Source organism: Fistularia commersonii, chromosome 3 (assembly GCF_037954325.1).
Source record: "Fistularia commersonii isolate RoL2024-O1a breed Wild chromosome 3, RoL_Fcom_v1.0, whole genome shotgun sequence".
NCBI lineage: Eukaryota > Metazoa > Chordata > Actinopteri > Syngnathiformes > Fistulariidae > Fistularia > Fistularia commersonii.
In genome coordinates, this window is record NC_141286.1 from 13,812,674 (window position 1) to 13,827,744 (window position 15,071).

Genomic DNA, 15,071 nt, shown 5'->3' on the forward strand with positions numbered 1-15,071 from the left:
GAGTTTTCTAAACATTATAAATTAATTTATACTTTGCATTTTCTGACTGCAGATTTTTATTGTAATTGAATTAGTCCCATGAGATTTTATCAGGACTTCATATCTGTACTAATTTGTCTTCTTGTCGTGGTATCTTGACATGAATTTCCTCAAGTTCAGTTGCCACAACAAGAAGATTTTGACACAAATTCCCCATGACCTGGATGACTGAGAACCTCCACAGACATTTGTACAGATATTCCATCTTAACAACAGATTCGTACTCATTTATTTTTCTCGATTAGGATTTTAGTCAAATAATAAAAATCTAATCAAGGTACGTGCAGATCAGCCCTCTTTTGTTCTCTTAGCCCTGGTATTTGACTTTGACAAAAGCAGGCCTCGACACCGTCAGGTCAGCGCAGGGCAAAGACACCTGAACTCCCTGTGTGACAAATGGTGTGTGTGTGTGGGGGGGGGGGGGGGGGGGGGGCGCTCAGCTTGGAAGGTGTGAGACTGCGATTGTGGCTGCGAGGGCTTGGTGCCGATACACTCTTGCATTATTCAGAGTACTCATGGGAGCTTCTGGAAATCAGAACATGATAAAACTTACAATATTGACAAATATGTGAAGAAACCCATCGTATACTTGCATAATAAGACTATTTATACATGAGTAATTATATGTATAGAGTCCCTTTATACTTTCCTGTATTGCTGCAAAAACAAAAACAATTGCAAAATTTTGAGATATTCTAATTTACCCTAACTACTGGTAAGCATCAGAAAAAAGTATTAGAAACAAATTCTTTTTATTTAAAACAAGCCTCTGGCTGTGGATGATGCACCTGGGGTCTCAATCTCAATATGTTAAGCTGGCACATACCAGGCCTATCCTTTGCATAAACCGTCCATAAATGTCATTAGAATTTAATTTTTAAGGAGTAAATCAGCAATGGTATATCTTAAAAACAAATGAATAAATAGATAAACACAAAAACCAGGAACTTTAAAGAAAAAATGATTTAAAAAAAAAGTACTGGAAATAATGATAATGATTACATAATAATAATAAAGAAATTGCCACAGAAATCCAAGAAATTCCCTGAAATTTATCAGTGAAAACCCATTTAAATGTGACTTTCAAGATATTTAAATCCCTTTTTTGGAAATACTGATAGTTGCAGGATTTTTTTTCATGTTTCCCAGCTAAAGTACTAACTTAAAACCGCAGTATCAAAATATAGCCCAAAAGTTCCCTCTAAACCAAGGAGCTTTCCTCATTTTGCCAGTATGCAATCAGTAGCTTTGCAGTTCGTTGGCTCCTTCACATTCTCTGTATTATTTCCTTGAGGTTTGTCACTTGTCTGCTGTCGTTAATTTTATTCTGGGTTTTCATGCTCTCATGGCTTCCCGTTTTACCTAGGTAGTTAGTTGCATGTGTTGTCCCTCTTTTTGTCCCACCAGCATCATGCCAGGTTCAAACTGAGGTTTACAGAGTGTATCAACTATCAAATATCATATATACAGTACCAAGGTGATAACACTGAGACAAAAGTTCAGTATCTCACTTTTTGTTTGATTTTTTTTTTCCCAGGAAACAACAAAACTTTCCTCCAGAAACCTGGTTGTTGAAGTCATTACGTCTCTTTTTCTAAAAGAGATAGTATCATTTGTCACATCCGAAATGATATAAATTGATGCTTCATTATGCTTCAGTTTCCGAAATACATACATACATTTATTTTCACAATGCCACATCTTCAAGCGCAACAGATTTTTACTTTATTACTAAATTATAATTAAAGTAATCACTGAAAATCAGTTTGTGATTTTAATTTCAAAATGTACAACATTGTCACTGTGATATGGTTGTTTGATTAGGTTACTATTTTAATTATTTACCTTCAACTACATTTGCGGCTTAGTTAATGGTTTGACACACAGTGTTGTAATGCAATCTAATCGGCCGTTCTCTTAAGAAACGCCTTTTAACAAGTGTGTGCTGAAGTAATGTGACAGAACACGAAACCAGGAACTAACTCGATTTTGTGTTTGAGTGCCGGCCTCTGTCTCAACAAAAGCTCCAGAAATCCTCTAACTGGCACTGGCTGTTGGTTGGTAAATATAATCTGATTTAATTCTCAGTCAGATAGATGTGAGATATGAATTAGATGTGTCTTTTCTATTTTCTCTTGTGTCCAGGCTTCTGCCAAGCTTGTGAAGAATATCCTGTGGATTGATGTCATAAGAAAGAATTTTGGTGCCTTTATTTTTCTGCCATCAATCTATTGGGACCCTTCACTACCTTAAACATACTGTTCAATCTCTCTTGTCCAAACATCTCTCTGGGATGCCTTCAAACCCCAGGGGGTCTTTGGTTTCCTCTTTGGCCCTTTGCCTTTGAAAAGTTGCACAACACCGAGGTTTTTATTTTGTTTCTGCGTCGAGTTGACATTTGACAACATTGACTTAATGTGTTTGAACAGCGCTTACCTCCCTTCACCAACAGCGATAACCGAGCCAGGATCACATTGGTTTTGGTCTCCGTATCAAATGAGCCATAGCGGTGTGTTCACCTTAATTGTTTGGAAGACGTCCCACTGTAATTTATCACTGCAAAATTAAACAGCAACTATTTGATCTGCAGGAAATTCAGATGGAAAGCCAAAACTTTGCCTACCCTAACAGGATGTTACTGTGTTAACTCCCCTCTGTGGCATTCTGGCTTATCAATGCTCCATGGGTTTGTATCCTGAGACCAGAGACCAAATGATGGTTAAGTGACTTGTGTGACAAATTGGTAATAGCGCTTGGTAATAATTTCTTTCTCTCACCTGCGTAAAGTAAAGTGCTTCTTTGACGTCAGAGATTAATCTTTGATTGTCAGTGTTCTCCAGCTTATTATAAATCTGTAGGAGAAATTAAATGCATTTTCTTTTCAAATGTGTCAGTCATTTCTTTTTATGGATTCCATGACTCCACTCTTGAATTCACATATGAAGTTATCAAGATCTCTGAGGGAATATCTTGCTAAGTTTGGGGTCTGATTTTGCAAAATTTAAAAGAAAACTGAAAAAAGAAGAATCTAAATTTAAAGGTCAAAATAAAAAACAAAATCCGATATCCAGGCAAAACATAATTTCTTGTTGATATTATTGTCTGTCTGTTGTCAATCCTTATGAGGAATGTTTTTTTTATTATTATGCTAATGCAAGTCAACTGAGTTGGTTGATGTTTTCTTTTTTTTGACAACTTGTACAGAACTTTTAAGATCTTTAAAGTTTTAATTTTTGCTAAACACAGGAGAGGTGCTGGGAATAAGGAAGGCTGTTAAAGATAAAGGAGATAAGGAAGGAATGAATGGTTTCCAAACCGGTTTCTTTTTATTGTTCCTTGTACAGTAGTATAGGGGGGAATGAGTGTCATCCTGGCTATCAGACTTGATCCTGGATCCTGGTTTACAGGATGCCACAGTTTTTATCTAATATTTGGTGTACATATATGTATATATATATATATATATATATATATATATATATATAAAATAAAACTGGATATCAAATAAGAAATATAGTCTGATATGAATTCCTGAAATGATTTACATAAACCCAGTTCTCAAAGACATCTTAATAGTTGAGTGCAGCTTGAGTGTGCAAACTCTCAAAGTGCAGGTTGTATGCAGACAGTTTAATGAACAGTTAAGAGGACAGCGGGGTTCTGGTGATCTTCTCTACAGTCTTAACAGGTACAGGTGTTTGCCCTCAAGAGCAATGGTGCTGTCATACCATACAGTGATGCAGCTGGTTAAGATGTTTTCAAACAATACAGTTGTAGAAATTGCTCAGGATCTTAGGTGGCATGCCAAACCTCCTCATCCACCTCAGAAAGTACAGCTGCAGTTGAGCCTTCTTAACTGCGTGGTGTTGAGTGACCAGGTGAGGTCCCCAATGAAGTGGACATCCAGGTATTTAAAACTGCTCACAGTGGCCTGTGAGGTCTTAGCTCCTTCCTCATGTCCACTAGCCTCTCCTTCATCTTGTCTGTATTGATAGTGAGGTTGTTGTCACTTGGCACCAGACTGGTCACCTCCATCATATGGACTGCTTCGTACCTGCCAGTGATTTGTAAACTTCAGGAAAATGTTGTCCTTGTGGGAGGCAACACATATGTGGGCAAACAGGGTGTAGATAATGGGGCTGAGAACACATGCTTAAGGAATGCCTGTTTGTAGTGATGCTGGCTGAAGTCCTATTGCCTATCCTGACAGACTGGGGTCTTGAAGCAGGAGGTAACGATGCTCTCCCTAATGGTGAGGTTGAAGACAGCGATTACAACATCAACCCGCTCCTTAGCACACATGCTGAGGGCCTACCCCGGGATGTTGTCTGGCCCTGCTGCCTTGCGGTGGTTGATCCTTCTCAGAGCTCTCTGTACCTGATCTGATGATTCTGCTGGGAGAGGGGAGGCATTGGGGGATGATCCCAGTGTGTTTGTGTGTGTGTGTGTGTGTGTGTGTGTGTGTGTGTGTGTCTGTCTGTCTGTCTGTCTGTCTGTTGAGGTCATCTGGCAGGCTGCCTGCTGGTTAGGGGACTTGTAGTCTGTGATGTGCTGCAGGCCTTGCCTCAGAGTAGAAGCAGTCCAGCTCCTCTCAGTACTGCCTCTGGGCGATTCTGATGACCCCCTTACTCTGTGCTCCATGTCATTGTCAAACCAAAATTTGACAGGGCAGACACACAGCATGCGGCCCACCTGATGGTTTTGCCAGGGTTTCTGGTTGGAGAACTTCCTGACTTGTATGGTGGGCATAATGCTGTCCACACAAGTGTTCTTGTTACAGGAAAGAATATCCACATGGTGGTATGTGGGTAGTACAGAGAGTAAGCTGCACTGGTTAAAGTTACCGGCACCCATCAGAATGGCATCCGTTTGTGCCGGCTGTAATGCACTGATGACATCAGCAGCATCTCTGTGCAAAGTTACTTGAATTCTTTGAGAACACCTAGCAAAACGTACTGGAGGGAGGACAAAAAAAACAGACCATCATTTCTTTTTTGAATGTGACACAACATTTCTTATTGTGTGTGTATATACACCAAACAAGCATAACATTATGACCACTGACTGGTGAGATAAACAGCAATGACTCTCTCCATTGAGGGGAATATATTTGGCAGCAAGTGAAGATTTGGTTCTATGCGGATGAGTAAGAAAGAGGAAAAATTGTCTGGAACTGTCATGGAACATTTACGGATTGCAATAGTCAGTACCTATCAAAAGTGGTCCAAAGAAGCAACAGTGGTGAACCGGCAACAGGGTCATTGGTAACCAGTGACGTGCCGTGAGGTTCATGGCTGGTGAGGCACTGACGTCATCGGTCAGATTTACAAACATATGAACCCTAGCTTATTCACCATTTTATTGGCAGCCGTTAACGTGTTTTGTTTAAAATATCATATCAGCATTCTTCACATATACAAACTATAGCATAGAAAAAAGCACATTAAAAGAAAACGTTATTATCTCTTACCTTTACTTATAAATGAAGTCCATGTGCCGCTGAGCAGCGCTGAGCGGTTTTACTTTACCTTAGCATTGTGGATGCTGATGTTGAGTCTTTGCTGTTCATTCAAAACCAAATCTATCCTGGACATCTCGAATGTTTTTAGCGCGATTTGACTTTGAATGCGGGTGGCCGACCGCTCATGTTTTATTGTCAGAAGTTGAGAAAAGAATCCAGGAAAAGCGGAAAAGGCGCTCTCTTACTGGACATCCACACAGCCAGCCTTTTCGAGTGCACCACTCCGTTCGAAAAGACCGAGTCTTCCGTCTCAGACTTTCGACTGAAAGTCCAGTTTAGAATTTTTTTTCAGTTTAGCTATGTAATCCCCCATTTTGGAAATAAAGCCAAGCAAGAGCATAAAATGACTGGATGGCTGCACTTGACTTGCTATGTGTTTACAGTAGCTTGCTATTGCAAATTCTTTAGCGAGTAGTAAAAAGGATCCCTGGGATCACCAGCGCCCCCTACCACGAGGCCCCGTCACGGCGTGCCTCACTTAGTGTGCCTTCACTGCCTTCACTTCACAATCGCTCGGACCGAGGAACACATTACAGTTGTTGACAAAAAAAAACTATACGCAACAGCTAAAGTATGGAAATTTAGTTCATGTATTAGTGCTTGAAGTGTTTGAAAATTTTAATATGTGACATCCACAGAGACAGCAATACAGTCTCAACCGGATAGCATGGCAGCGCAATTATTGTGCAATTCATGGCGGGCTCCGCTGGCTGCCGCGTCACCGCACAGCTCTTCTTCATATTCAAACATTAAATGTGATTTTTTTTTCAGCGAATTTGAAAAAAAAACGACTAAAACTGGCGAAGTTAGGTTGAAAATAACTGTATGGTACAAATCACTGAATAAATAGAACCACTCAAATTAATTTTTCATTTGACTTTTTTTTCTTTCCATGATGCCAGCATCCTGCCTCCACTGACTCCACGTCACTGTTGTTAACCAAGGGAAAAAAGGCTGGCACATGTGGTCCAATCTGACAGATGACCTACTATTGCTCAAATAGCTGAAGGAGTGAATTCAGCCTTGACGTCATAAAATTTCATGGATGAACTATGACAAGAGGGCGGACATTGAAGTGGAACCCCACAAAAAAATTGGGGGTGTTCGGTTCAGTATCTTGCTCAACAGTACTTATGGGCCGGGAGTACCTTGGGAATCAAACCAGTTACTTGCAGTTCCAGGCAAACTCTCAGTAGGCTCAGCCACACCTTCCCCTAATTGTTAGTTACGAAGTGAAGAAGACAAGGCGCTACAGGGACTTGAGCTGGACAGGCGCTTTAACCCACTAAGCCAAAGCGCCTGCTGAGAGACTGAGCTGACACAACATAACTGAGCTTGTCAGAATGTCATAATGTTTGATCTGTGTGTGTGTGTTTGTTTATTTGTGTGTGTGAATATATATATGTGTATATATATATATATATATATATATATATCAAACTATATATATATATATATATATATATATATCAAACTATATAGAAACTATAGCTATATATCAAAATATATAGCAGGTGCAGGTTAGTGTTGCACATCAGGCACAACATTGTACAGCTATTCAACAATGGGGTTCTCTAACACACAACCACGAGAAACTCCCAACAGTCATGATAACTCGTTGATATATGTTTAGATATACAGGTGTATATATATATATATATATGTGTGTGTGTGTGTGTGTGTGTATTTATATATAAAGTATATACAAACTGGGGTTCCGCTGGCAAATTCTGGGGTTCCGCTGGCCAGTCTCCCCACCACACACTATTATATATATAATATATATAAATATATATGTATATGTGATTTATATATGAAGTTTGCCATGATTAAGGGTCACATCATCTGGACTATTTTCAGTCATTTTAACATAGAAGGTTGTCTATTTATGATGTCGTATAAGTATGGAAGAAACAAACAATGTTCAAGTGTAACATCATTTTAAAAAATCTTGACAATCAATTTATTTGATTGAGAAAATGTAAAATCCCTGCAATAGTTTGTTCATTATAATTGTTTATTTGTTGTTGTTGCCTTTATATATCCCTTACTAATTTCATGTAAACAAGGACAGAAAGTAAACAAGGATAGAAGCTGAGGTGTTTGACAAGCTTCATCCAGAGTAGATGGTCTGCCTAACTAGGTCTGCGAAGTAGCACTGGATCAGGTCCTGCCCTTAACCATTGTGAGTAAGGGTCAAATAAGCTGCACTACTTCCACAGTCATTTGAACATAAGTGTGAAAAGAGAAGTGAAAGAATCACATCCATCACCGAGATTCCCACAGGGGAGGTCAGGACTTTGCGATCTCCGCATTACAGTTGCTGAGAACAATTTACATAGACGAGCCCTGCAGTGGTTAATGAGGAATTTGGCTGCAGCATCATGGCAGTGAAATTCTCATCAAGATCCTGGAGCCGCTGTTGCTACGAGACCGGTGCGATAAACAAACGCTTCAGGTCTTTGGTGATGAACAGAAGTTGCAGTAATGTTTGGCCACTGAAGAGATACGTTATCAGGGTGATCTAGGCGGGACTGCTGGGTGCTGCTGTTTGAGTAGCAGGTGTGGCAAAGGGAGGAAGAAGCTAGAGGTTTTTCGTGGGTTGTCATGATGTTACTGAGCAGAAAACCACAGCATCCCCATGCCTTTTTCCCATATTTTCTTGAACTGAACTTGATGGATACAATAATTCCATGAGGAAACACATGAAGCCTCCCTGGGTTGTGGTGTGAGTAACATGAGCTGTGGGTGAGTGTGTGAAGATAAAAGGGTACATGTTTGCTGCACACCATCTATATGTTAACATTTTCTCAACTGTGATAACATTAAAAGTGTTTGTTTTGGACAAATAAGAGAAGCTGTGCTTTCATTTATTTTTGGATGATCCTAACTGATGATAATAATGTCGTAAAAATGACACTATTAGAGTTCTCCTCAGGAAACATCCCAATAAATCATGGTCACTGCATATTTATATTCTCTATTACATGTTTAACTAATGCAGCCTCAGGGCGGCACTGGCCCGTGTCTCTCCAAGCCTGCCTTGGGAGGGCACGGAGCAGTGTCTCCCTGTGCAGGTCCCAAGCCCGCATAAATGCAGAGGGTTGCGTCAGGAGGGGCATCCGGCGCAAAGCTTTTGCCAAAACCAAACATGCGAGTCAACCAAAACTATACCGGGTTAACAACGACTGCCATTGGTACTGATGACCTACAGGGTACTAATGGAAATTGGGCGACTGTGGGTCGAAGAACAAGAACAAGAAGAAGAGGAGGAGTGCGTGTTTGTAAGCAGAGAGGAGGAAAGGAAAGAGCCTGGGACTGAGAGTAGGGACTTTGAATATTGGGACTATGACAGGAAAAGGTAGAGTTGGTTGACATGATGCAGAGAAGGAAGGTGGATATACTGTGTGTCCAGAAGACCAGGTGGAAAGGTAGTAGGGCAAGAAGCTTAGGAGCAGGCTCTAAGTTGTACTATCATGGTACTGACAAGAAGAGAAATAGAGTAGGAGTTATCTTGAAGGAGGAGTTTGTTCGGAATGTCCTAGAGGTGAAAAGAATGTCAGATTGAGTTATGAGTCTGAAACTGGAAATTGAAGGTGTGATGCTCAATGTTGTTAGTGGCTATGCCCCGCAGGTGGGATGTGAATCTGAAGAGAAGAAGTTCTGGAATGAGTTAGATGAAGTGATGCAGAATATTCCCAGAAATGAGAGAATGGTAATTGGTGCAGACTTCAATGGACATGTTGGTGAAGGCAAGAGGGGATGAAAAGTGATGGGCAGATTTGGTATCCAGGATAGGCATGCAGAGGGACAGATTGTGGTAGATTTTGCAAAAAGGATGGAAATGGCTGTAGTGAACCTTTTTCCAGAAAAGATAGGAACATAGGGTAACTTATAAGAGCGGAGGTAGGAGCACACAGGTAGACTACATCTTGTATAGACGAGGTATCCTGAAAGAGATCAGTGACTGCAAAGTAGTTGTAGGTGAGAGTGTAGCCAGACAGCATAGGATGGTGGTTTCTAAGATGACTCTGGTGACAAGGAAGATGAAGAGGACAAAGGCAGAGCAGAGGACAATGTGGTGGAAGCTGAAAAGGGAGGAGTGTTGCATGGTTTTCAGGGAGGAGTTGAGAAAGGGTCTGGGTGGTCAGGTTGAGCTTCCAGATGATTGGACAACTACAGCTAGTGTTATCAGGGAGACAGGTAGAAGAGTACTTGGTGTGTCATCTGGAAGGAAAGTAGATAAGGAGACTTGGTGGTGGAATGAGGAAGTGCAGGAGTATATACAGAGAAAGCGGTTAGCAAAGAAGAAGTGGGATACTGAGAGGACTGAAGAGAACAGATAGGAGTTAAGGGAGATGCGGCGAAAGGTAAAGATAGAGGTAGCAAAGGCAAAACAAAGGGCGTACGATGACTTGTATGCTCGGTTGGAAAGTAAGGAGGGTGAGAATGATCTATACAGGTTGGCGAAACAAAGATGGAGAGGATGTACAACAGGTCCGGGTGATTAAGGACAGAGAGGGAAATGTATTGACTGATGCTAGAAGAGTGATGGGAAGATGGAAAGAGTACTTTGAAGAGCTGATGAATGTGGACAATGAAAGAGGGTAGGGTAGAAGAGGTAACTATTGTAGACCACAAAGTAGCACAAATTAGTAAAAGTGAAGTGAGGAAGGCATTGAAGAGGATGAAGAGTGGAAAAGCTGTTGGTCCTGATGATATGCCTGTGGAGGTGTGGAAGTGTCTAGGAGAGGCAGCGGTAGATTTTCTGACTAGATTATTCAACAGGATCTTAGAGAGTGAGAAGATGCCTGAAGAATGGAGACAGTGTGATGGTGCCTATTTTTAAGAATAAAGGGGATGTGCAGAATTGTGGCAGCTATAGAGGGATAAAGTTGATGAACCATACAATGAAGTTATGGGAAAGAGTAGTGGAAACGAGACTGAGAGCAGAAGTCAGCATTTGTGAACAGCAGTATGGCTTCATGCCTAGGAAGAGTACTACAGAGTCAGTATTTGTGTTGAGAATGCTAATAGAAAAGAACAGAGAAGGTCAGAGGGAGTTGCATCGCGTTTTTGTAGACCTAGAAAAAGCATATGACAAGGTGCCAAGAGAGGAGCTCTGGTATTGTATGAGGAAGTCTGGAGTGGCAGAGAAGTATGTTAGACTGGCGCAGGACATGTATGCTAGCTGTGAGACACTGGTACAGTGTGCTGTAGGGGTAACAGAGAAGTTCAAGGTGGAGGTGGGACTCCATCAGGGATCAGCTCTGAGCCCCCTCTTGTTCGCAGTGGTGATGGACAGGCTGACAGATGAGGTTAGACAGGAATCCCCATGGACCATGATGTTTGCAGATGACATTGTGATCTATAGTGAGAGCAGACAACAGGTAGAGGAAAATCCAGAGAGGTGGAGGTATGCTCTGGAAAGAAGAGGAATGAAAGTTAGTCGCAGCAAGACAGAATATATGTGTATGAATGAGAGGAACTCGGGTGGAACCGTGAGGCTACAGGGAGTGGAGATCAAGAAGTTGGAGGATTTCAGGTACTAAGGGTCAACAGTCCAGAGCAACGGAGAGTGTGGAAAAGAGGTGAAGAGACGGGTCCAAGCAGGTTGGAATGGGTGGAGAAAAGTGTCAGGGGTACTATGTGATAGAAGACTATCGGCCAGAATAAAAGGAAAGGTGTACAAGACAGTGGTGAGACCAGCGATGATGTATGGACTAGAAACTGTTACGATGACCAAAAGACAGCAGGCCGAACTAGAGGTTGCAGAGATGAAGATGTTGAGGTTCTCTTTGGGAGTGACCAGGATGGATAGGATCAGGAATGAGTCTATCAGAGGAACAGCACATGTTAGATGTTTTGGAGAGAAGGTCAGAGAAGCCAGACTGAGATGGTTCGGGCATGTACAGGGGAGGGAGATTGAATATATTGGTAGACGGATGCTGGAATTGGAGCTGCCAGGCAAGAGGTCTCGAGGAAGACCAAAGAGAAGATTTATGGACGTAGTGAGAGATGATATGAAGGAAATTGGTGTGAGAGAGGAGGATACAGAGAATAGGGTTAGATGGAGAAAGTTGACCCGCTGTCAAAAGATTACAGGTTAAACTGCAAGTCACGCATGACTGGTCTTAGTTATTGATACTCATGCAACAGTCAAAATAATCTTCAGATCAGGTTCTGAGACTTATTTAGAGTCACTTTGGGTCCAGTTTATAGCATAATTTATGGAATCACGTCAATCCAAAAGACATAGAGGGTTGTTTATTTATGATGTCTTACAACTATGAGAAAAAAACAAAAAATTAATGCTCAAGTGTCACATCATTCAAAAAAATCTGAACAATCAATTTATTTGAGCTTCAGTGCGAATAATGATTGATGCCGGAGTGAGAAGTACATTTTCATATTTTTTGATTAATTTTCACCTCTTCATATTGGAAATAGGCTAGCATGAAGGAAGAAATCAAGATGCTCAACAAACAGTTCAAAAGAGCCCCGGTTGATAAAAGGGAAGGCATCAGGGATCTGACGAATCAACTCCAGAAACGCCTCTGCGGACTCTGAAAAGCAGAATGCACTCAGAAAAGGAAGACGGATAGGGAGAACAAAAGAGTGCTGTTCACCAAAGACCGCTCACAATTCACCGGAACACTGCTGGGTGAAGCAAAGTCCGGAGGGATGACCAACCACAGAGAAGGTGTTCTTGAGAGAGACCCAAAATGACATCTCTAGAAAGCAAGCCCTAGATGTTACCCCAAACATCGACAGTATTGACACACCTGGAAAAGAGCTCAAAGGCAGTGAAGCATCCTGGAAGGAAGTCCAAAAGGTGGTGAAGAGGGCCAGATCAGGATCTGCCCCCAGCCCAAGCGGTATACCCTACAAGGTATATAAGAAGTGCCCAAAGCTCCTCCAGAGGCTTTGGAAGGTATTGCAGAGGATCTGAAGAAAGATATCATCCCAGTGTGATGGAGGAAGGTAGAACGCTGTTTGTGCCAAAATAAGAGAACTCCTCAACCATAGACCAATTCAGATCAATCTCACTGCTTAGTGTAGAATGCAAGATCTTCTTTTCCGTACTGGCTCAAAGGATAACCTCATACATGATTGAGAATGGATACATCGACACCGCTATCTAGAAAGTTGGGATCCCATGCTTCTCTGGAAGCCTGGAACACACTGGAGTTCTCAATCAGATGATCCAGGAAGCCAAAGCCAATTATGGCAACCTGACTGTTGTCTGACTGTACTTGGCTAATGCCTATGAATCAATCCCTCACGCCCTCATCCATACTTTGGTGGAATACAGCTATGATTCAAAACAGCCAGCTTTACCAATCAGTAACAAAACCTTGAAAAAGGGATCAAAACAGACTGTTTAATCTCCCCCATCCTCTTCATCATGGGAATGAATCTCCTGATAACAGCCGCAGGGAAGAAAGCCAGAGGCCCAAAAATGCAAATGGGTATCCGACAAGCCACAGTAAGAGGTTACATGAACGATCTTACTGTGACAACTACAACACATGTGGAGGCAAGGTGGGTGGTAATAGTTCTGGACTGCATAGTAACGTGGTCCAGAATGAAGTTTAAGCCAAGGACATCCAGGTGCATGGTGATCAGGAGAGGTAAAGTGATGAACTGGGTCCCGCTGCATGTGCAAGGTGAAGTGATTCCATCAATAAAGGAAAATCCAATCAAGTGCCTCAAGAAGTGATTGGATGACTCACTTACTGACAGGAACTAGATCAGCAGTACAGAAAAGCAGATGGAGGAATGGCTGAGGAGGGTTGAAAAATCAGGGCTCCCGGGGAAGTTCAAAGCATGGATTTATCAACATTGATTGCTGGCAAAGGTCATGTGGCTGTTGATGGTGTATGAAGTTCCTATGACAATTGTTGAAGGAGTGGAGGAGAAGATCAACAAATTCCTTCAAAGGTGTCTGGGAATCCTTGTAAGCCTCCCTTTGGTAGGCCTCTACATAAGATCAGGATGGCTCCAGCTTCCTCTGTCATCCGTGGTGGAGAAATTTAAGATAGCAAAGTGCAGAGTCATAATGACATACAGAGTCTTCGAGGTCGAACAAGTCAGACAAGCAGGCGTCCCCACAAGGCCAACACACAAGTGGGCAGCTGACTCATCTGTAGCACAGGCTGAAAGCACATTGAAGCTCAATAACATAATTGGAACACCATGCACAGGAAGACAGGGTCTTGAAACTTCCCATACACAGCAATGGGGGGAAGGCAGGAATCCAAGGAGTAAAAGGCCATCATCCGTGAGGAAATACTGAACCTGGAGGGGGAAGGGCAAGGGCAGTAGAACTCCCAGGGAGTATGGACGACATGAGACCTATCCAAGAGGAAGATCACGTGAGGAGATCTATTGAGACTAGAGCCTTTCCGCATCTCATTCATGCTAAGGTCAGTGTATTATACACTCCTGACTCTGACAAACTTGCGCAAGTGGGGCATGAGGGAGAACCCATCGGGTATGCTCTGTGGGGAGAGGGGTAACACACATGGCACACATTTAGTCAGGGTGTAAAACAGCACTTGCCCAAGGAAGATACAGGTGGCGCCATGACAAGGTGCTCATAACACTTGCTGACACCCTGGAGCAGGAGAGATGCAAGAAACGCCAACCATATGGGAGAGCAATACCATCAGTCAAGTTTGCAAGGTAGGGACAAAAGCCATCAACCATAGCAACAACAAGAAACAATCTGCTGCAAAAAGCTGAATCATGGGAAATGAAGACTGCAATTCCCCCACGGTGTCCAGACTACCCTGAGGCCAGACGCGGTACTGTGGTCTGAAGAAGCAAAGATCATCCTCATTGAACTTACCGTCCCATGGGAAGAGGATTGTGTGCAGGCGTTTGAGAAAAAGATCACCAAATACCAGGATCTCTTGCCTGACAGAAGGGGGAAAGGATGGCAGGCATGGCTCTTCCCAGTTGAGGTGCCCAGTAAGTGTGGAGAATGCTCACAGCAATTGGGGTGACGGGAAGGGAGAGACAGACGGCAGCTCTCAGGATGGGGGAGGCATCAGAAAGTGCTTCTTGCTGGTTATGAGCAGGAAAGAGGAGCTTAACTGGAAGCCAGTAGGAGTTGATGAGCAGTGATTTGGCCACCACTGTTAACCCAACAATTTTGAGGGTGTTGAGGTTCAGGGTTGAAACACCCAATGATCATTGGATACTGATGACATCAACTCTCCCTGGCCAAGGCTACATTCACTAAAAATGAATGAAGGAGAAGCATCTTTGGATGTAATTGTAATCATTGGTATTTGAAATTGATTTGCCAAAAGAATGCCAGGCCCAAGTGTAAAATAGATCTAGATCTGTCCCGGGAGTGGAGCTGGAGTCTGTTGTGCAGGTGTCAGAGAGGAGGATGTTGAGAAAGCTCCTCAGCATCATGGACAACGTCCATCACCCCCTGCATGCCACAGTGACATCCTGTCAGAGCTCTTTCAGTCGTAGATTGATACCACCAAGGAGC